This window comes from Zonotrichia leucophrys, chromosome 10 (assembly GCF_028769735.1).
Source record: "Zonotrichia leucophrys gambelii isolate GWCS_2022_RI chromosome 10, RI_Zleu_2.0, whole genome shotgun sequence".
Classification (NCBI taxonomy): Eukaryota; Metazoa; Chordata; class Aves; order Passeriformes; family Passerellidae; genus Zonotrichia; species Zonotrichia leucophrys.
The window spans coordinates 15,825,790-15,846,516 of NC_088180.1; the positions used below are offsets into that span (position 1 = coordinate 15,825,790).

At 46.8% G+C, this 20,727-nt stretch overlaps 1 long non-coding RNA gene across 1 annotated transcript; it reads right to left on the minus strand.

The window, feature by feature from the left end:
- Positions 1-206: 206 nt before the first annotated feature.
- LOC135452466 (uncharacterized) lies at positions 207-20,486 on the minus strand. The gene is made up of 3 exons (XR_010441618.1): positions 20,417-20,486; positions 4,549-5,688; positions 207-3,450 (listed from the first exon to the last, which is right to left on the minus strand). It is a non-coding gene; the product is annotated as an uncharacterized LOC135452466 (long non-coding RNA).
- Between the last annotated feature and the right edge of the window lie 241 nt (positions 20,487-20,727).

The following is a 20,727-nucleotide window of genomic DNA, read 5'->3' on the forward strand; positions in this document are numbered from 1 at the left end:
GAAAAATAAATAGAAGGTTTGAATACAAGTTTTCTCTGCATGATAAACACGTTCCCTAAACATTTATTCATTAGTCATTCAGTAAAGAAGAGGAGAAAAAAAAAAGAATAAAAAAAGATTCTGGATTGATAAATTTGTAAATGTTTTAAATTTATTTTATCACGTAACATGAACATTTATGCAATGAATTCATACATAAACAAATAATGAACTATCTTTAAACACACAGATGAGTGTGCATACAAAATGCACACTTGTAGGAAGCAGAGCCCAGCTTCAAAAACTGATCTTAGACCAGGCTGGAGTGCCCAGCTGTGCCGCTTTACACTGGGACAGCAGTCACTGCATGACTGCACACCCTGCTTTGGGGCTGCACTAATTTGGGAAGTAAATGAGTGACCTGAAGTGTGTGACAGCAGCCCCTGTGATGGCCCACTCCAAACTCCCCTTTTGGACAGGGTGAAAAGATGAAACCCTGTGACACTCTAGCCCTGGCACAGATATTTGATAGAACACTCTAAGTGCAATGGATGTGGCTCAGGGGAGGGACATATTAGCTGCAAATATCATTAAAGCATCTACCAATTTAAAAACACATAAAATGCAGAAGAAACTGAGCCATAGCAAAACCTGTTAGTGATAAAATTGGAAAGAGAAGCGCTGCGTGCCCAGCTGGTTCAATCCTGATGGAGGGCAAAATGGAGTGAAAAATAAACACCAGATTTAGAAGCACACTTGATGTATCTGGCAGACTGCAGGAGCTGGTGCCACTAAGGCAGAGATGTCTGTAACCACACCAGAAGTGCCCAGCTCTGCTCAGACACACATGACATCGGTGCCCTGCAGGGTCTCAGCCCCCTGCACTGGAGCGGGGAGTGAGCAGTGACCCAGCTCAGCCCTGCTGTCCCTGCTGGCACAGAGAGCTGCACCCACACCCTCAGAACTGATCCATCCCCATGGAATCACGGAGCCACAGGATCCCAGAGTGGTTTGGGTTTCAAAGATCATCTCTTTGCACCCCTTCTGCCATGGGCAGGGACATTTTTCACTATCCCAGGGTGCTCCAAGCCCCATCCAACCTGGCCTTGGACACTCCCAGGGATGGGGCAGCCACAGCTTCTCTGTGCCAGGGCCTCACACCCTCACAGGGGAGAATTTCTTCCTAGCATCTAATCTAAATCTAACCTATTTTTGTTTAAAACCATCACCATCCATCACTGTGCCCCCTAATATCTTGAACATCTATATCCCCCCTAAAGATCTAGAGGCAGTTTTTGTAATCAACACAAAAAAATTTCAGGAGAATTGTATTCATAACCTTCAGTGCTCAACATCCATTGATTTCAACACAGGAGAAGTTTTTAAAACTTCTTTTATTTTCCTGCTTAGCTCCTATGAAGGCAGCTTCTGGGTGTCCAAGCTCTCACGAAAAATCAAAGGGAGCCTGAATGTAAAGCAAAAGCACAGTTGTCACTTTAGTTTACTCATGCTTGTCCCAGAAAATGAAAAGAGGCTTTTTCTCACTTTGTTTTTTTTTTTTTTAATGCAACTCGTGCAACACAGTTGTGTTTGGAGTTAAACTTCTTATTGTCATGTTGGAAACCCAAACTGTGCATGCAAATCTCCTGATGGCTCAGCACCAGACCTGTGAGTCTCACTGCAGAGACATCTTTGAAAATTTGGCCTCATTCTGTAGTGACAAAGTGACAGATTCCTCTGGTAAGGAAATTCTGGTGAGCAGAGTGCCTGGAGGTTTGGCTAATTTGCTAGGATTACAGTTTGGGTTTTAATGACAGTAGCTTAGTTTTCCCTCAAACCAGCCATCAAAATAGAGCTCTGCTTTTAGAGAAAACCAAACCCACAGAGATACAAAAGTAGATTTATCCCATCTGACTGGTGCTCCAAAGCTCCCAACTAAGCCTGTGTTCCCCTTGTCACGTTTCCTCTGCTAGAACTTGGGTCTGGTTTTTTAATTCTCACTTTGTTTTGAGCAGTCAGGATTCTTGGGAAGCTCATTTTCACCCTGTTTACTTCAGAAATTAATTGGGATTTCTGTCTCACACTGATCCTGGGCATACACTTTGTATTCTCCTCTTAGGCTCTCATTTAGGGATGCAGTGGGATGCGTGGGATGGTTTCCCTTTTGCCATCCTTGTGCTGCTCTGCCACACAGAAGGGAAGCCTTGGGCCAGGATCAACTCCACCAACTCCTTCATGTGTTCAAAGACACCTTTTTATGATAGAAATTCCTATCAAGCCCTTGCTAATTAAGCCCAGTTTAATAACTCTGACCATTTATGTGACATACTTCATCTTGGAAGAGCTAATAAAACCAGAAATTGCTGTTCACAGTGCTCCCAAGAGGCAGATCATCATTATCACATCCATTTGACAGGGAAACTGAGGCAATGTGTTTTTAGGACAAGAGAATGGAGTCTTTGCTAAACCATCCAGGTGAGTTCAGTGCTCTGCAATCTCCCATGTGGGATAAAATTTACTTCTTCTGGGTATGAAGGGAGAATCTCCTGGTTTTCCTCATCAGGAAGATGCAAAGGTGAAAAAGGGTCATGGAAATGATGTCTGTGGATCTTCCAATTCTCTGCTGGGCATTTGAACTTAAAATGCCAGCAACACTCTTCTCCCTGGCTCTCAAGAGGAAAGCTATATCTGGAGTAGGGCAACGTGCCTTAATTTGAGGAATTTAATGCCTTCGAAGCACTACCAAAGCACAATTAGCAAATAAAAAAACCCCAGAAGTCAAGGCAGGAGACCTGAGTATGTAGTTCAAACATCAAAGGAATATTACCTGTGCTTTCATCTCCCTTTCCTCTTGTGAGTCAAAGATACAACATATTACTGCATATTTTAAGCATTTTCTGTTTTGAAAGCTTAAATGTCAGTGTAATTACCCCAATGGTAATTTCTGTTGTGCTGTTCCAGGCTGGTGCTTCAGCAGAATCTCCCAGTTTTCACATGATTATCTCCATCTCTGCCTTTGATAGGTTTGTGTCCAATTCACTCTGGATTTGAACTGGTTGAAATTCTTTGAAAATCTGCTTTGAATGCTGCCAGTGAGGTATGGTGCTGACTTTTGTGGGGCATTTTTGATGTCCTTCTCTCACCTGGTTCCCCCATCCTCTTTCCCAAGTGCAGGATCACCTGGCTGCACCGAGACCCAGAGTTCAGAGCAATCTGTAATGCAACCACCTGGAACAGAACATGACTTTTACCTTTTTCTTTTTGTCCCATCTTTCTTTCTTTAGAATAAACTTCGCAGTTGAGGATTATTGACAAATCTGCTCGAAAAAGACACATGAAGAACATCCTTTATGGTCCATCTTGTGGTAAAACACGGGTATTTCTTTGCTCATTTGAATGTCAGTGGATTATTTCTGCTGGTGCAATGTTTTCAAGAGATAAAATACTCCCCACTGTGCTACATGCAAATCTCTGCAATGTAAACATAAATAGTTGTTGCACATGCATAATCAAAGGCATTTTTTTTATAATTATTGTTGGATAGTTCAGTCCTCTAATAGCATCATCTGGTGTAAATCAGTGTAGCTCTACTGAAGCCTGCAAAGCCCCTACCGATTTGTACCAGATGGGGCTCAAACTCTTCCCTCTAAGTTTAGTCCTTCTGAAAAAAATAATAAAAAATGGAGAGAGAAAGCCCTGGTAGTCCTTGAAAATGAAGTTCTTTGTTCATTCATGGGAAGCTGGTAAAGCAAGAATGGCAGGGACTTTTCTTGATCCGTGCTCAGCCCTTATCTAGGGAGAACATTTCTGTCATGAAGGGAAGCAGGAGGTTCTGTGCCAAGTGAGCTCTTGGCCCCTCTGCTCAGAATGCTGCAAAGATTTGCCAGATAATGTAATTTATAATGTAATTTATAATGTGAACTCCTTTCTGCCAAGATTTGGACCAAGACCACCAGCTCTTTAGCATGACACTGCCAGATGCTAAGAATTTTCAGTTGTTCAGAGCCCGTGCTGCATTTTGAGACACCTAAAGGTGAAGGGCTGGAAATCTGGTTTTCTGTCCCCAGAGCGATCTTGTTTCACTGTCATTCAGCATTATCTTTGTACACAGCACAAAGAACTTTCTAAAGCTACTTTGACACCTGATTTGACTCCAGCTAAAGACAACAACCTCAATTTTAATCCTTCTGGTGTTCTGTAGAAAACTCTGCTCTGAGTTAATATAAAAGACAATATTCAGTAACATCTACTTTCACAAATTAATTTTGACTTTAGATTCAAATAGCTGCTAGTGGAAGCTGCCCATGCCGATTTCAATGCTATAAATATACAGTTATTTCTAAGTTATCAACAGTATCTTAACTGCTGTACACAGTGTTTTATCAACAGACACAAAGTTAACTTTGCTTGCATAAAAAGAGGTGGAAAATTAGTAGTTTGGTCCCCCTTTTTTGAATGCAGACAGCAAAAATATCCACTAAATACCAAATATTACATATTAATGATAGATTGGAGGAGAGAGTTTTGACAGAAGTGAAGAGCACACACATACAGCATAGATTTACCCACCTTTCAAACAACTTAAAGTCTGCATTACTGTGCTCAGCTCTTTCAGGTTTACCTGTCAGAATTTTTTCCCCTCGTGTTTTCCATTTTTTTTGACAAGATCCTCCAAAAGAGTTGCTGTTATTCTTGCACAGGCTTGACGTGGACATAAACTTTTTTGCAAGAAGCCTGAGCTACTGTTAGCAGCTCTTGAAGAGCTCCAAGTCCGACGTGGGTTTAATTTGTGGTGAGTGCCATGGCAGAAATGTCTAACAATATAAGTCTGTTGGACATGTCGTCTGGGCTGTCACGTTCAATTTGCACATGACCTCCTGGCCAAAAACTGGGAAAGAAGTGGTAGAATGTGGGACTGAAAGCTTATATTATTGCTTTGACAGCTTCACTCATCTAGAAGTAATGCAAAATGCAATTTATATTTATACTCTCTGACCTTCTGTACAGAGAGTGAAACTATCTAATGATGGGCCATGGTAGCAGAGAAAGAAACAGATCTCAATACAGCTGGAATTTGTCTACATTTTTTTTTTTTGCTGTTCAACCATTCAATTACAGTCAAAAGATAAATGAAACATGAAGAGTGCCTTGGTTAGGTAGTGACACAATTATTTTATAGTGTAGGTTCTGGCTCTGAGCCCTGGCAAAGGTTGCCATGCACACCTTGTTTCACTAGATACAGATAATCTGCCTGCTCCCACCAGACAAATCCCCTCTGCTTGGAGGTGTGTCCTTCTGCCCATCACAGGAGGAGAAGAAAGACACCTCAGTAGCACTGTTCCCCTGCATTTCAATCTCCTCCAGAAAGGCTGATGCTCTAATCCTATTAACCACGACAAACGGGACGCGAGCCTTTCTGTGGAAAACAGGCAGAGAGGAAGGATCTGCCACGTTCTTCTCATCTGAGGAGCAGCACACGGGTTTGTGTCCTCCCAGGGAAAAGAAATAAATGCAGCAGGCTTGGATTCTGACAGTAAGCACCAGGTGACACCTGAGGATCCTTAACAAAACTTCCCAGAGCTGGAATTGTACTGCTGCAGTTCAGCATCCTTCAGAGGGGTCACTGCAGCCACCACTGCTCAGTTTGGCTCCAAAATTCAGCCTCCAGCTCATCTGTTCCTGTCTTCTCATCCAAAGGAGACACAGGATCTGAAGGAAAAGTTATTTGCAGGGATGAGCATTAAGAGGAGATAAACACAGAAAATACAAAGTGTGGGGTTTATGCATCTCGGGGTGTTTTGGACAGTGACATCAGTTTGAACTCATCTCTTTACTCCACTGATCCATCCTGCTTTAAGCAGAAGTCCATCCAAAGCCCACTGACCTCAGCAGTGAGACTTTCATAAAAGGTTGGAGGCTACAAAACAATTTTAGAAATCAGATAGTCATATAAACCAATCACTTGTTTTCTGTTGTAATTGTTTTCTTGTGGTTTGCCATGTTTTTTTCTTGTACATTGAATTAATAAAAATCACTTGATGAAGATTTTAATTGATATCCAACTTTCTCCATGGAATTTTTTTTTAAATATATGTGTTGACAGTAATAAACCATTAAACTGATGATCACTCTACAGTTAATATGTCAGAAAAGAATAAAGATGCAGAAACAAAGGCTATGAGAAGGTCATGTTTCATAAATAAATACAATAAGATGAGATAACTAAGACAAAATCGCTTAATGATGAGAGGCTGAGTGAAGATTAATATGCAATTTATCTTCCTTTTGGTTTGTTTCTCAGTGAGAAAGAGCAGTTTATCCAAACTATTAGTTAACCTACAGGTTAAAAAATTCTTACTTCTGCACCTTTTGGAGCAGAATATGTTTGTATTTATTAAATTATTCAGGAATTTGGTATCTAGCTGATTTGTGGAGCTTCTTCCCCTGGTCCCTGCACTCTCCTGGCTTTGCAGGGTGTGATGTTTCAGCCCATGGGTTTGAACCTGGGGCCACACATGAGCACTGGGAGCCCTGGGGTGGCTCCCTGGGGGCGAGGGCAGCTCTGAGGATGACCACGGCCGTGTGAGGGGCACTTTGCAGCATGAACCTCACAGTTGGTGCACATGGTTAAATCAATACCCACCTCCCCAGGGCTCTCCCAGCCACAGAGCAGCCTCACCAGGGGGATCTAACCAGGAGATCTGCTTCCTTTTCATTCTTTTTTTCCCCATATGGACAGCTAGAATAGAAAATATCAGTTAAAACAACCAAAAAACTCCCCCAACACACCTCCAAAAACTTGTCTAGGTGTGACTCCTGCTGGTGCCAGCACAGGCTTTGCCCTTGGCAGAAGGAGGAAAGGGATGAGGCCCCTGATTTGGGTGGGAGGGAGAGGAACGCCCCCAGGAAATTGCAAGGTTGCTTCTGCAACCTCTTGCCCAGCAGCTGGTACAGCGAGCAGCGCCTCCCCTCACACACTGCACAGATCTCTTCCAGCTGAGTCACTAAATCAGGAAAAAATGGAGCAGTTGAGCTGGCATTTTAGAGGACTGATTTGGAGGGGGGTGGGAGGAAGAAATCCCCCTCCTTTGTCTGTAACGTTTTTATTTTTTTTTTTCTCCACCAAGCTGCTGGAGTGAAGCAGTTAATAGTGATTTTTTTCCCCCATCATTTTTAATCCACAACCCTGCCCTGTACCTGCCCTTATAATCCCCTAGCATGTGCTGGTGACATCACATGGCCATCAGCTCCCAGCTCCATCCCTGTGACTGTCATTAACTGTTGCAAGCAAATGAAAAATGACTGGGAGACTCGGTGGCTCCCACCAGTGACCTTGGGTATTATTAGAATGACCTCGCTTTGGCTGGACCATAGAAAAAAAAAAAAAAAGAAAAACCTGCCTTGATATCATCACTGGGGCTGACTGAGGCTGTGTGCAGCGAGGAGCAGGGAAAGGAGTGCAGAAAGCCATTAAAGAAAGCAAAGTAAATGTTATGCAAAGATGCAGTGGCCATAAATAGTTGATCAGAGGCGCAGCCCCAGCAGCAGCCCCACAGCCTGACCCCGTGCCAGGACACGCTGGGCTGTGCTGGGGTTACAGAGCACCTTGCTGAGAGTGTTTTTTAACCAACCTCCTCTTTGTGATTTGTTTGCCTGGGCTTGAAAGGAAAATAAATCACGTGTAACCACTTAAGGGCTTATTGGCCTCTCACACCTTATACTCTGACATGCTTTTCTGGTCCTACACACAACTCTGGGAGCAGAGGAGGGGCAGACTGGGCAGGATGGACATTTTTTTGTGCAGTACCACACAAGGAAAACGTGTCTTTATGTTTCTATGTAGATACATCTCCTCTCTGTGCAAACACATGTGTGCAGTGCATGATTATTAATGTACATATGCATGCAAGCATAAATATACACCACTTATAGATATTCATATTTATGGTCGTGCATTATTCTCAATGCACAGGCATGTGGATATAAAAGGAACAAATATTCATTGCGTGTGTCTGATGTTGCCTTCTATATAATATATAATAGTATATATGTATGTATATATGTATACATACATATATATGTGTGTATATATATGTATGTAATATATAATAGTATATATATGTATCATATAGTGGTTGTGCATCTTCCATGTACTCTGGAGATATTAGTAGAAAAAATAAAGAATTAAAATAAGAAATAACTAAAAAAAATGACAATAACAATAAGAACAATTCACATATCTGGGCTGGGCCATGAGGATGTTCTGGTGTTTAGTGCCCTCCCTGGCAGGGACCTGCAGGCTCCCCCAGGGCAGGGGATGCCCAGGAGCCCCAGCTTTGGTCCCAGGGTGGTGCTGGGTGACCAAGCCAGGAGGGCAGGATGGGGACAGGCTTCCCTCGGGGTGCCTTGATGTGAAATAGTCAAAGCCCCTGGGGCACACAGAAGCGATCCTCCCGCCGCTGTCCTGCCCGGCTCCTCCGCTGTCAGCTGGAAATGGATCTGATGCCCTCTGGACTTTAACTGCCGAAGAAAAGGGCATTTTATTACAGGTTCTGACAAGTTGCAGAGAGACTCGGAGAACTCAATAAGAAGAAACAGCGAATCAAGGGGCAGGGTGGGGGGGATGCTGCAGATGTTTGGCAGGCAGGGGGAAGATGCGTTCAGACGGGAGGTGTGAGCAGGGACACTGATGCAGGGGTGTGAGCAGGGACATTGATGTCGGGGTGTGAGCAGAACACTGATGTCGGGGATGTGGGCAGGGTTGCTGAAGCCAGGGGTGTGAGCAGGGACACTGATGTAGGGTGTGAGCAGGGTTGCTGGTGTCGGGGTGTGCACAGAACCGCTGATGTAGGGGTGTGAGCAGGGACACGGATGGTCTATGAGCAGGGTTGCTGAAGCCAGGGCTGTAGCAGGATTGCTGATGTCGGGGGTGTGAGCAGAACCGCTGATGTCTGGATGTGAACAGAACCGCTGAAGCCAGGGGTGTGAGCCGAACCGCTGATCCCGGGGATGCCGATGCTGCTGGCCGGAGCGCAGCGCATCCTCCCCGGGCAGAGCTCCCGGAGCGGGGCGGGGGCTCCCGACAGAGCCCCGCTACCAGCGGCAGCTCCTCATCGGGGAGCAAAGAGCAGACATCACCAAACCTCCTTTTCCCCCCCCCTTATTAAACCTGTGCGAGTCTAGAGAGCTCCTGTCCCCTTTGCGCCGCGCAGGACGCGCTGTGTGCGACGGAGCCGGGAGGGATGGGCTGCAGGTGGCTTCCCCACGCCATCCCTCCGTCCCTCTCCTGCTCTGGGCCAGGAGGGCACGGCTGCCGGGCTGCAGGGGGGTGGCATCGCCCCGCGGTGCCAGGCGGAGCGGGCAGGGAGCGGCGCTCCGCCGGGCCGCGCTCACCCCCCGGCTCTCGCATGCCGCTCCTCGGACCTGTCACGTACCCAGAAGGATGCCAAGGACTTTATGGAGTCTGTCAAGCGCTCAGTACTTCTGTCTTTAGTGGCATCCTCATAGACAAACTTCGCAGGTGTTAAAAAAATATGCCGGGAAATAATACTACTAATACTAATAAAAAAAACCAAAAAAAAAAACCCCTCAACGAGCTTAACAGCTGCTCAGGGACACTGCAAACCATCTGATTTTGCAGGATAGGGCTACCATCCTAATTCTCCCTGGCAGCTTTTCAAGTGCGTTTCATCGCTGGTTGCCAATGGAGGATGGCTCTGTCTCTCCCTTCGAGCCCTGCCGGGTGTCTCTGGGAGCGGCTTGGCACCGGCAAAATCAACTCCCATCCCGGGAAACGGAGGGAAAAAAATAAAAAAAAAAAAAAGGAAAAAAAGTGCTGGTGTCTGGAAAAGAAATAATAATAATTGAAAAAAAGTTTTGAAGTGTCAGACTGTGAATTGAAGAGTTTCAGCCGGGGTAGTGCGGTGCCTTATGGCAGGTGAGCGCTGCGCGGGGAGCTCCTCACCCGCCTCGGGGCAGGGAGGGAGAATCGCGACAATCGCAGACAGTTTGGGGACATTCGTGCGCTTTAAGAGCCCAAGGGTGACCTGTGTGCCGGCCTAGCACCCCTGTGCACGACACGAGGCACGCAGGGAGGGCTGCAGGCAGGAATCACAGCACGGAGCTCCTGCATCCCTCCCGAAGGATGCTCCCCTCCCGCCGGCCGGGTGATGTCAGCTCGCTATTTCCCCTTGGCTCATGGCTCTCGTTTCGGGTTTATATTTATTTTCGAAGTGTTGAAGCCCCAGTAACACGAAGGGTTTTCTCGGAAGGAAAAACAAACCCCAACGAAATCCCAGAGCAATCTTCACCGCGAAGCAGAGCTGCCTGTTTCTGGAAATGATGCTTGCAGAAAGGGTGAAAGTCATGAGCCTCTAACCAAAAAATGTAACAAACCCCGGCCAGTATCACAAGGGCAAACTTCCCATGGGCCTCAGGGCTTGCTGTTATCCTTGCTTACACTGATAAGTCCTTTTTCTAAATCCTCCAAAGTTGCTTGCTCTTCCCTTTCATGTATAAAGTTACCAAAATCTGACAGATAAGACAGATTTACTGTTTCTGGATAAGACTTATGGCCACACATAAGAGACCACACTGCAAAAGATCAGTTAAAATGTGTTGCTGCTTCAATGAAAGACTGTTGAAAAAACCCCTATTTTTACTTTAAACGATAGCATGGGGAAAATAATAATATAGTAAAAGGGGAAAGGAGGCAGCTCCCAGAAGAATAAAGACATTTTCTGCTCTGCTGTCACTCGTGTTTTCACCTGTATGTGCGCTTTCCAGGGCAGGCAGTGTGGCTCAGCGAACTGCTTTTCTTCTCCTTTTCTTCTGCTTTATTTCAAAATGCAGCTGACACCTTCACAGGTACATGACATTATCGGCACTCACGCTCGGGGAAAGGGCTGGGGAATGTGGTGGAAGGATGTGTCAAGGATGAGGCAGGAAAGTGCAAATTTAGAAAATCTTGGAAGTTTTTCTCCAAGCCGTCTGAAACGACAAATTAGCGGGGATTCCTCGGATTATAACATACACATTTTGAACTCTTTTTGGAGACCTTTATCATTTAAGGAATGGTGACCAATTTCCTAAGGGTGAACAATTTGTTTCTTTCCCTTCAGGGACAGGTTTTTGCCTACATTTGGTGTTTTGTAGCACTGGGGGAAGAGAGCCCAAACCAAACTTCCTCACCTCACTGCTAAATCTCAGCCTTCCTTTGGTTATCCAAAACTGTTCGAATCTGAGCCAGCGAGTCCCAAAAGTTTGACAAAGCTGAGTAGAGAAATAACCCACCCAAGAGTGTATTAGCACTCGGGGAGACAAATCACAGCACAGTGGATAAAATAAAAATTAAATAAAATAAAGTACGGGCTCTTGCTGAGGTTTATTTTTGATTTACCTGTTTAACACTTAAAAAAATAATTATGGTAGCAAAAGAATCGAAGGGATGAGCAACAGCTTTAAAGGCAAATAGGAGAGGAGGATGGGGGATCCAAGGAAGGGCGAAGGAAGGCAGGAGTGCTGGAAACCAAGGGTTGCTGTCTCAGTCCCTGAGCCATGGGCGAGCAGGAATTGCCAAAGGCTGAGGGGGCATCGCCCTTCCCTGGGTCCCCCCAGCCCTCGGATAATAAACTCAAGTGTCTGCCTGTCTCAGCCCTGCCCATCTTCTTTAGCCAACTTGACAAAGTGGAAGAAATATGACATGTGAATTATTAAAGAGGAGGCAGTTGACTCCTAACCTCTGTTGCTTTTTCTCAGAACCCATTACCTGAGAATTTATCTTGCAGGAATTACAGTGTCTGAAAGCTTCGGGAGGAACGGCCAGGAGGGAGAGGGGCATTTGAATAAGAGTTTTGAAGAAATACCGCTGAAAAGCGCCAGGTTTCACCTCAGCATTTGCGCCACTCAAGAGGTGGATAACGTGGAAGAGAAAACAAGCCATTCCTCCTCAGAAGTGGATCAGGTCGCCACGGGGAGCCAGGGAATAAAATCCGAACTGAATTTAAAACGGCTATCACCACTTAAATACCTTTAAAAAGTAGAAAGGAGAAAATGGAGAGCTTTTTTCGCGCTTAAAGTTTGTCCTTTAGCCCCATTCTTAAAGTTAACGAGGGCTCTCGATAAGTAATCTCCCCAGCCGCCCCGAGTGAAGAGGGGCTCTGCAGTGTGCCCTGCTCACCCCTGGCACCCAGAAATGGGATTTAGCTCCCTGCCAGGGATGCAGATCTCGGAATCTCGGGAGAAAAGCACAAATTCTGGGTACAGACTCCAAAGTTTAGAGGTTCTGCCAGAACCCTCCCCATAAAAGTTTGACAGTGTGATGGAGCTGGTGGGTGACTGTCAGGCCGAGCAAAGTGTTGGCTGATTTTTTTTCCCCCTAGGAATTCCTATCAGAGGGACAGATTGAATGGCATAGATATTGATTTTCCTTTTTAAAATTTTTTCTCTCCCCTCCCCCCCCTTAAAAAAAATATTTCGGAAGGGGCAAAAAGCACTTTGGGAGAGAAGAAGACGAGGGTGATTTTTCCAGTCCTCTGGGCATAGATTTGTATCTAGCGCTGCCAAGCCTAAGGTAATAATTGAATCTCTCCCAAATCTTGGTGATAGAGCAGTCAGAAATGACTCCATCTGACAGCAGAGCCATGAGGCAAGTGATGGATACTATTGTCCAAGCCTGACCCTCCATTAACACCACCTATCAGCATCTGTATTCTGTCACCAATTCCCATGCCGGAGCCAAGAGGGGTGACTCTAATATTCTGAGCACATTGAAGGCTTCCATGCTGAGTTCAACCCTGCATCAACTAAATGGGTGGAGAGGATGACCTAAACCTTGCTCTCTCTATCTCCACTCGCCTTATTACCCCACTCCAATCCCATTGTTTTGCAGGTGCCTGCAATTTGCTCCTTATCTCCTCACTGTTTATGAGGGCTCCTTTTTATTAATACAAAGGGAGAAATGTTATTAATATTAATTAACAAAATAAAAAATGAAGCAGTTTTGGGAATCCACCAAATGAATAATCTCATCCCCTAATTGGAGATGAAGTGGTGGTGGGGGGGAGGAGGTGTAAGAGAAACAGATGACCTACTGGGTGACAGGCACAGGTTGGAAGGGTGACATTTTATTGTAAGCCTCCCTATGAAAGGAAGAAAAGGAAAGGACCAGTCAATTTAATGCAGGGACCAAGAGTGCAAGAGTGTTGCTAAGAGACAGAGATGCTGCTAAAGTTCTGTGAGAAGCTGTACCCTGACCTTATGCAAATGGAGGCTTCCAACTCTTTGTGGAAAGGCTGCAAATTCCACCCACTGTGTCACCAATACCTGGCATCGAGCCTTTTATTCAAATGTTCTCTAAAAACACACACGCAGAGGATGTGACAAAGCATGACACATTTAGGGCTGGAAGGGGGGGACGCGGAGGGGGGCAGCAGGGAGGGGGAAGGACGGATCTCATGGTGGAAATGTCACCCATCCATACCTCCCAGAGCCTGTCATCCCCCCGAGCTGAGAGACGAACCCAAGGATTCCTAAATTACCTTAATCCACATCTATTAGGAGTCATAAATAGCATCTACTCCTGGTGCGTGGGAGAGGCTTCGGGAAAACAGAGGAGCCACCACGATCTACTGGCTAACAGCTCTCTGTCCCTACATCCGCAGCACCCACAGCTGCCCAGGGAGCTCCTTCTGCATCTGGTTACATCCCACGGCCAAAATCAGCCAGAGAAAACCCCTTAGCCAGGGCCCAGAGCTATGGGGAAACTGAATCTGAGGGAGCAGGGAGGTGGGAACACTCCCAGCTCAAACACAACCTTCACCGAGGATTCAAGGTGAAGTGAGTGACTCTAGAGCTGGTTTTTTCTCACTGCAATCAGCAGAGAGTAAATACCCGGGTAAATCAATACAGATCCCCACCTGAAGGAAAACAAGGTTGGGTTTTGGTTTTTTTTGGAGTTTTCTTTGGTTTTTTTTTTTTTTTTTTTTTTTTTTTTTTTTTTTTTTTAATCGAATATGAGTTCCAGACAGGCATCAGAGTAATTGAAGATTTATCTCAAGGAAAAAAAAATCTCAATACCCAGTTATAGCAACTTTCTCCCTAGTATATTAAACACCTGTGGATGCTGCACACGGGGCTCCCCAAAGCCCCCAGACTTTCCTCTCCCGGCACCTCCCTCACACACAAATGGCAAATTTATGCTTTGCTACGAACGTTCAGGTTTGTGATGCAGGGAAAGGAAATGCTGCTTGTGCTCAGAATGATAAATAAAAGTAATAAAAAGGAGCAGAATGACCTGGGCAGCGAGATAAAGTGCTCCAGGACAGGCTCGTCCCGCCGGGCTGAGCTTGCGGTGCTTAAATTCGATACCCCTCTGTTTTCCACGCGATCTGGAAATTATCGGTTTACTTTCATTTCAGTTGATGCTCGGGGCACTTTTGGGACTCCGGCGGCCAATTTTCCTTTCACAGGAGATAGGATTTCTCTGTCCGCCCTGAGCAGCGACTGAGAAGTGACTCAGTTGCGGTCTGCAAAGTAAGGTGATGCCTGATTGCTCATCTTTGAGACACTCAGGCTTTGCTTGGGCTTCAAACCGCCTCGGAAAGTCGAGCTGGGAGAAGCAGTCAAAAATACTTAAAACCCCTCTGTCACCATCGGAGCCACCTGATTCTCCTCGGCCCCATCCCTCACTGGGGGGAAGCTGCTTTGGGCATCTCCTGTCCTCAGGATGTCCCAAAGCAGATGGAAAACGTGACCCTGCACGAGTGAATGACTCAGCCCATGGGTGGAGGTGGCACTGAGAGGGTCACGCTGCTTCCTGCGGTGCCACCCGGGCCACTCCTAGTGGGGATAGGGGCTGCGGGTGCCCTCTGTGCCAGGTAGGCACAGTAAATGAAGTTAACAGTGCAAATTGCCCGGTATATACATATATATAATATTTTTTTAACAATAAGAATTTTCATAATGCGCACAATACTATTAATATTTCATATTAGCAGTGCGTGCATGGTGAACTTTGTAATGGGAAATTCAATCGCCGCTGTAAATATTAATAGAATATGAAATGAAGCCACAGCTTCCATGTAGCACTGACAGTAAAACGGAGTGAACATGTGGTGGCCCTGGGGCAAGATAGGCCTTTCCTCTTGTCTCTCTCGCTTTATTACATTAGCCCGAGCCTCTCCTTACAGTCCTGGGCTCAGAAGCTGAAGTTCACAGGTCAGCCATGACAAATGTCCCCACGTCTAGCCAAACAAGACCCCCTGGCCTTGCCATTACATTTGCCCAACAAGCCCCTGGAGAGCGCTTAAGGGTGGCAGGCGCAGGTAAAGAGCTTTTTAGTGCAACTTCCCAAAAGCATCCGAGCTCTTTAGCGCAACTTCCCAAACGCATCCGAGGCGCGGAGCCGCCCGCATCCCCTCTGCGCTGGCTGCGGGCACCTTTCCACCCACCTCGGCTGCGGGCACAGCTTTTTCCCATGGTCGCACCCACCCTGGATGTCCTGTCCCGTCCCGATTTGGGATTTCCCGCTGATTTCCCCCCGTTCCGAGGAGCCCCGGCGGAACCCGCGAGGTTCGGGGCATCCCCGCGATGCCCACGTTGGCCCTGGGGCTCTCTCTTTGGAGGAGAGCACCGGGAATCAAACGCCTTCTTGGCTTCTCAGCCCCGTATTTTTTTTGGCTGACATCAGCCCCGGACCGGCAGCCTGCCGGGCTTTTGGGGTTTTTCCAGTCTTTCCCCTGTTTCCAGGATTTTTCTTGTATAAACATCATTTCCAGCCGCTTTCTTTTTACAGCGGGCATTAATCTCCATTTGTTAGGGGAAACCTTGTCAGAATTTCCTCCCGCTTTTCCCCACGGAGGTTTGGGCTGCCCGGTGATTTATGCCGTGTCTCCCCGGGGCTCGGCGATCACTTTTCCCGTGCCTTGCGGAGCTGCAGGTGGGAGGAGAGGGGCTGGAAACCCCCCAAAATTTGCGGGGCCTGTCGGGGAGGGGGACACAGCTGGGGAAGTGGGACAAGGCACCGGGAAGGGAATTCCAAAGGGACACTTCAGTAGGTAGTTAACAAATGGGCGATAATCCCAAAGCGTACAACTCTTTTTATCTCGGCAGGCAAAACTTCCCACCTGAGAGGGGGGAAACACATTGCACCCCGAGAGCCCCATTCCTTCCTGTATTAAAAAAAAATCAAACCAAAACTCCTGTGATCAGCCCCTATAAAAACTTTTATTTCAATAAATACCCGGGACTACTGATTTTTTAAAAAGGAAATTCTAATATTTTAGTATTTATCTGACAATTTCTCAGAAAAATCCAAGCAGCCGCGTGTCCGCCGCTTCTCCAGCCGCTCCCAGTGTCCGGCAGCTGCGGGAGATGCCGAGCTGGGAGGGGAGAACCCCCGGTCGCTTCCTCCTTGGAGCGGCTCGTCCCTAATTGCATGCCAAGAAGAAACAGTTCTCGGGAGCCTTTTAGCCACCCGGGTTGTGAAATCATGAATGAAAAGGAAATAAACCCTAATGCGCAGCCAGGAACCGACTCTGGCCACTTCTACATTGACTTATTCTTTTAACAGCTTCTGTACTTTTCCAGCATCGTGGCTCACGTACTTTGTACAGTGTCTGTGGCTTCATTAAAAGCTGTCTATTATATCCCCCAGGAAAATGCAACTGTCACCTCTCCGTGCCTTTTAAGAAGAGTTGCACTTTCAAAGAATATTTTTCTCCCCTTTTACTAAAAGAAACAGCACTGAATTCAGGTTTTGTAAGTGTTAAATAACTTTCCCAGCGTGTATTAAAGGAAGATTGTATTTTATCAACAGCTGATTGATGCGGCCATGTGATCCTCTCGGTTTGTCTATAGTATCATATTTATTTAACCTGCTGGGGGACTGTGTTCAGGGGCCGCTTGCTCCCGCTGGCAAGAGCACACACATTACACACTACCCCAGGTATTCTGATTGATTGTTCCCACCCCACAGCCTTTGGATCATAATTTAACACAGCAGGTCCTACAGCACAGAGGAGGTTTTCGTGCAATGCAGTGAGGGGTTTCTCTGAGCCAGTACCGCACAGCTACCAGGCTTTTCTGAACTAAAAATTTGATGTACGGGGAGAGGTGGAGGAGCGCTTGCAGAATCGTGATGCGAGCGGTGGCACACGCAAACGCCTTTAGCCTCTACATTTAATCCGAGCCCTTCATTTTTAACAAGTTCTTCCTGCAAATGAGCATTTCCTGGGACTTTCGGAGCACCCGGGCGCAGCACCACCACGCACGTCAAACGCTCCATAGCGGCAGTCGGTCAATTATATTCAAGCATATTTAAAATGCGGAGAGAGTCAGACGTCAGTTTTCTCCTCACTCTCCTCAAATGAAACAGTTCACAAAGTCTTTTGGCTGCCAGCTGCTGTTTGGCCCCAGAGAGGAGATAAAAACAAAACACCCATCATCCCCCCTCACCAAAATAAAAACCCAAACCCCTCAACCACCCCACAATCCACATCATGAACGCCTTGCAAATTGTTTAACAAGCTCTGTGATGAATTAATTTGCGCGGGGAGGTCTGGATGCCGGCGGCTGCTGCCCGCAGCGGTGCTGCTGGTGCTGCCCGGGCAGCGGCGGGGTCGGAGCGGGGCCGGAGCGGGGCATCCCCGGCCATCCCCGGCCGAGATGCGGGTCCGGGTCCGGCCCGCCTCCCCTCCCAGCCCCGCTGCGGGGCATCCCGGGCAGCTTTCATTAAAGCTTTATTTTTATTTTTTTTCATGTTTATCCTGCGTGCACCCACATTTTGCTACGGAAAACAACGTTTTCCAATATTGTTTGCTTGTTTATATATATTTTTTTAAAGAAAGAATAATTATTTCTATTTTTAACCCCTTCCTCCTGCCGGGTCAGGGATGCGCTGCGGGACAAGTCTTCGCCCCCCAGCTGCCTCTCCTTTTTTCCCCTCTGGTTTGTCTGTGCCTTTTGGAGACGTGGGGATCTCCCCATTTACTCTCTGGAGCTGCACCCTGGTCCCGCAGGAGGCCCCGGCCCCGGGCTGACCCCGCGCTGGGTGCGGGCCCGGCCCGGGCGGGTACCCCGGGCACAGCCTGGCACCCGGTGATGTTTGCCCATGACTCAGGGCCAGGCCAGGGATGCAGGGGCTCGCCAAGGTGAGGGAGATGGCAAAGGAGGTGCCAGCTAATGGATCGGCTCCAGTCCCGCAGTGCCGCGGGGCAGAGGCGTATTGACAGATCACGTTAATCAGTAATTTTTTTTGGTGTTTTTTTTTTTCCTCTGGTGGGTGCTGGTGACAAATGGCTCCACTCGCCGGGTTCGTAACCCTTTTGTGGCCAGGGCCCTTCTCTCTGCCCACGTTCCCGGTACCGATGTGAGCTCGTCCCGTTCAGCCCTCGGGATTCTCCCCCGGGGGAGGCGGACAGATTTCCCAGGGCGCTTCTCCTGCCCAGATTAATTTTACTCTGGGAAAACCCTGTCACTTAGGATCACCTGTGCTGTGTCCTCTTCATAAAAGGCGGTTTTATGGTCCAAATGTCTCTTTTGGAGGAGGGCACGGGGAGCGCTTTTACTCCGCAGCGGAGACTTTCCGCATTACCTGTTCTGTTGACAAAGTAAACTAAATCCCACTTAAAAACATGATTCCTAGTCTCTGTGAGAATGAAGCATATATGTTTTTAGGGCTTGTTAGTGCCAGGTCATATTGACTGATTCCTGAATAGTTGCCATTGTGCCGCGCTTGCTAAAGGAACCCGAGCAAACACCGCCCGAGAAAGGTTTGTGGTTCCCTTCCAGCGCCGGCTGCGGGCTCGCAGCCAGCCTCTCCCTCCCCGGGCTAATCTCTTCCTTCTAAATTTGTTTAGGGGGAAAAAAAGGGAAGATAATTCCCGGGAAGGTGGGGAGGGAGAACGGATCAAACAGCACGGGGAGGGTCATGCACCTCCGAGGCAGTCCCGGGGCGAGCATCAGCCGGAGGGAGATGCAGCGCGGCCGGGGGTTCCCAGCGCTTTTCTCGCGGGGGTGCCGGCTCTCCGTGCCCTGGAAAAGGCTGGTGCACCCTCCGTGGGCTGCGGGGCAGGGCACGGCTGTCCCTGTGGCAGGGACAGCGGCTGTGTCGGGCAGGGTGCGGGACCCCCCGCACCGCGCCGGGGCCGGAGCCGCTCCGAACCCCCCTCCCCGAGGGGCTGTGGGAGGAAAACAACAACGTTTGTTCATTCCAAGCCTCGGCAAACAGCTAAACTAGTTTACACAGTTGGTTTTGACGAACGAATAAATTGTTTTCTTTAAGTACACCGTCCTGAGCAAGCACACACTTTAACTAGCTTTCCTAGGAGAGAGCTTTTTACTAGATTGCTTTTTCATTGCGTGGCTATCGGAATGAGATAATGACCAAAGAGGTGGAACCTAATCAGCCTTTTAGTTGAGTTTAAAGAGTCTAGAGGTAGTTTAAAGGTAGCTTTGGTCATGTTTGCCGGGCAGCTGCGATGTTTGCACTACCACGTTATGATGGGGAGAGTAATGTGTTCGATAGATAAGGGAAAGAGGCTAGCCAAAAAGCAAGGTCAGGTGTGATAAGACTTGACACTTTTACTCATTTTTCACACACATGAAAGGAAACTTTAAAATATGAAGCAAAAAGAAGGAAAGACTCGACATGCTAACATCTATCATAAAAACTGTACATTAACAGACCTCACTCCTTATTTAATTAGCCCAAAACCTTATCATAGTTTGGAACATGTCATGCCATTAAAAAGAAAAATAATTCTTCTATTTTGTTAGCACCTAGGTATGCTCTAAAAATAAAACCTCCCTGTTCATGGGATAACCACACAATTCCCTTTCTCCTCCTTCATGTTTTATCTTCACTTTCTAAAGTAGTTAATAAAATAAGTTATAAGCTGAAGATAAGAGTCTGTGAGTGTAATCAATAGGGAAGGGAGGGCATGAGGTTCTAACAGAGACAAAAATCCTGGAGGAAAAGGAAAAAAAATTGTCTCTCTGGATTTAAAAGCTGTACAAAATAAAACCACCGGGTACTGATGAAGAAATACCAAGTGCAGCGTAACCAAACAATCAGTGGCAAAACTCACTACCTTAAATAAGACCTGCTGTGCCTTAAATGGTATTTTAGCAATATTGGTGTCCAGGATGAGAGCTACATATTATTGACCCTACATTCTATGAAAATGAATTGTTTTTTGCTACACACGCAAGAATTCTAAACCAAAACTTACTACATTTCTTCTTTCAGGAAACTTTTCTGCCATCTTCAGTTGAAAACTAAGCTACATATTGAAGGTCAATCTCTCCTCAGCACCCACCTTCTATCAGAAAATTATTTCAATCCCCATTCAACAAAAAAACTAGGAAGACAATATTTGCAGAGCCATCTAAAACCAATTTTCAAAGGCAACATCTACTAGTGTACAGAGGCACTTACACACCCATGTCCAAAATGTGGCTTCTCAAAATGCCTGTGCAGCTGCTGGTCAAAATAAAACCAGAATTTGTAGGCACTGCAGCTTTTTCCCTTGAAGCCTGGCAAGTGCCTGGAATTTGCCTTTGGGCAGGTCTAGGGCTCTCAATCCCTTGGCAGGGCTGAACAGTTTGGTGTTTTCTGCTTTTTTCCCTGAGCCTTTCTCAAATGATGCTGCAGCGGGTCTTTAAAAGAGAAAATGAGCTGGGTGAAGAAAGAGGACTGACCTGCTGGAAGGTTTGATTTCCCTGCCTTTCCATCAGTCCTCCAAGGGC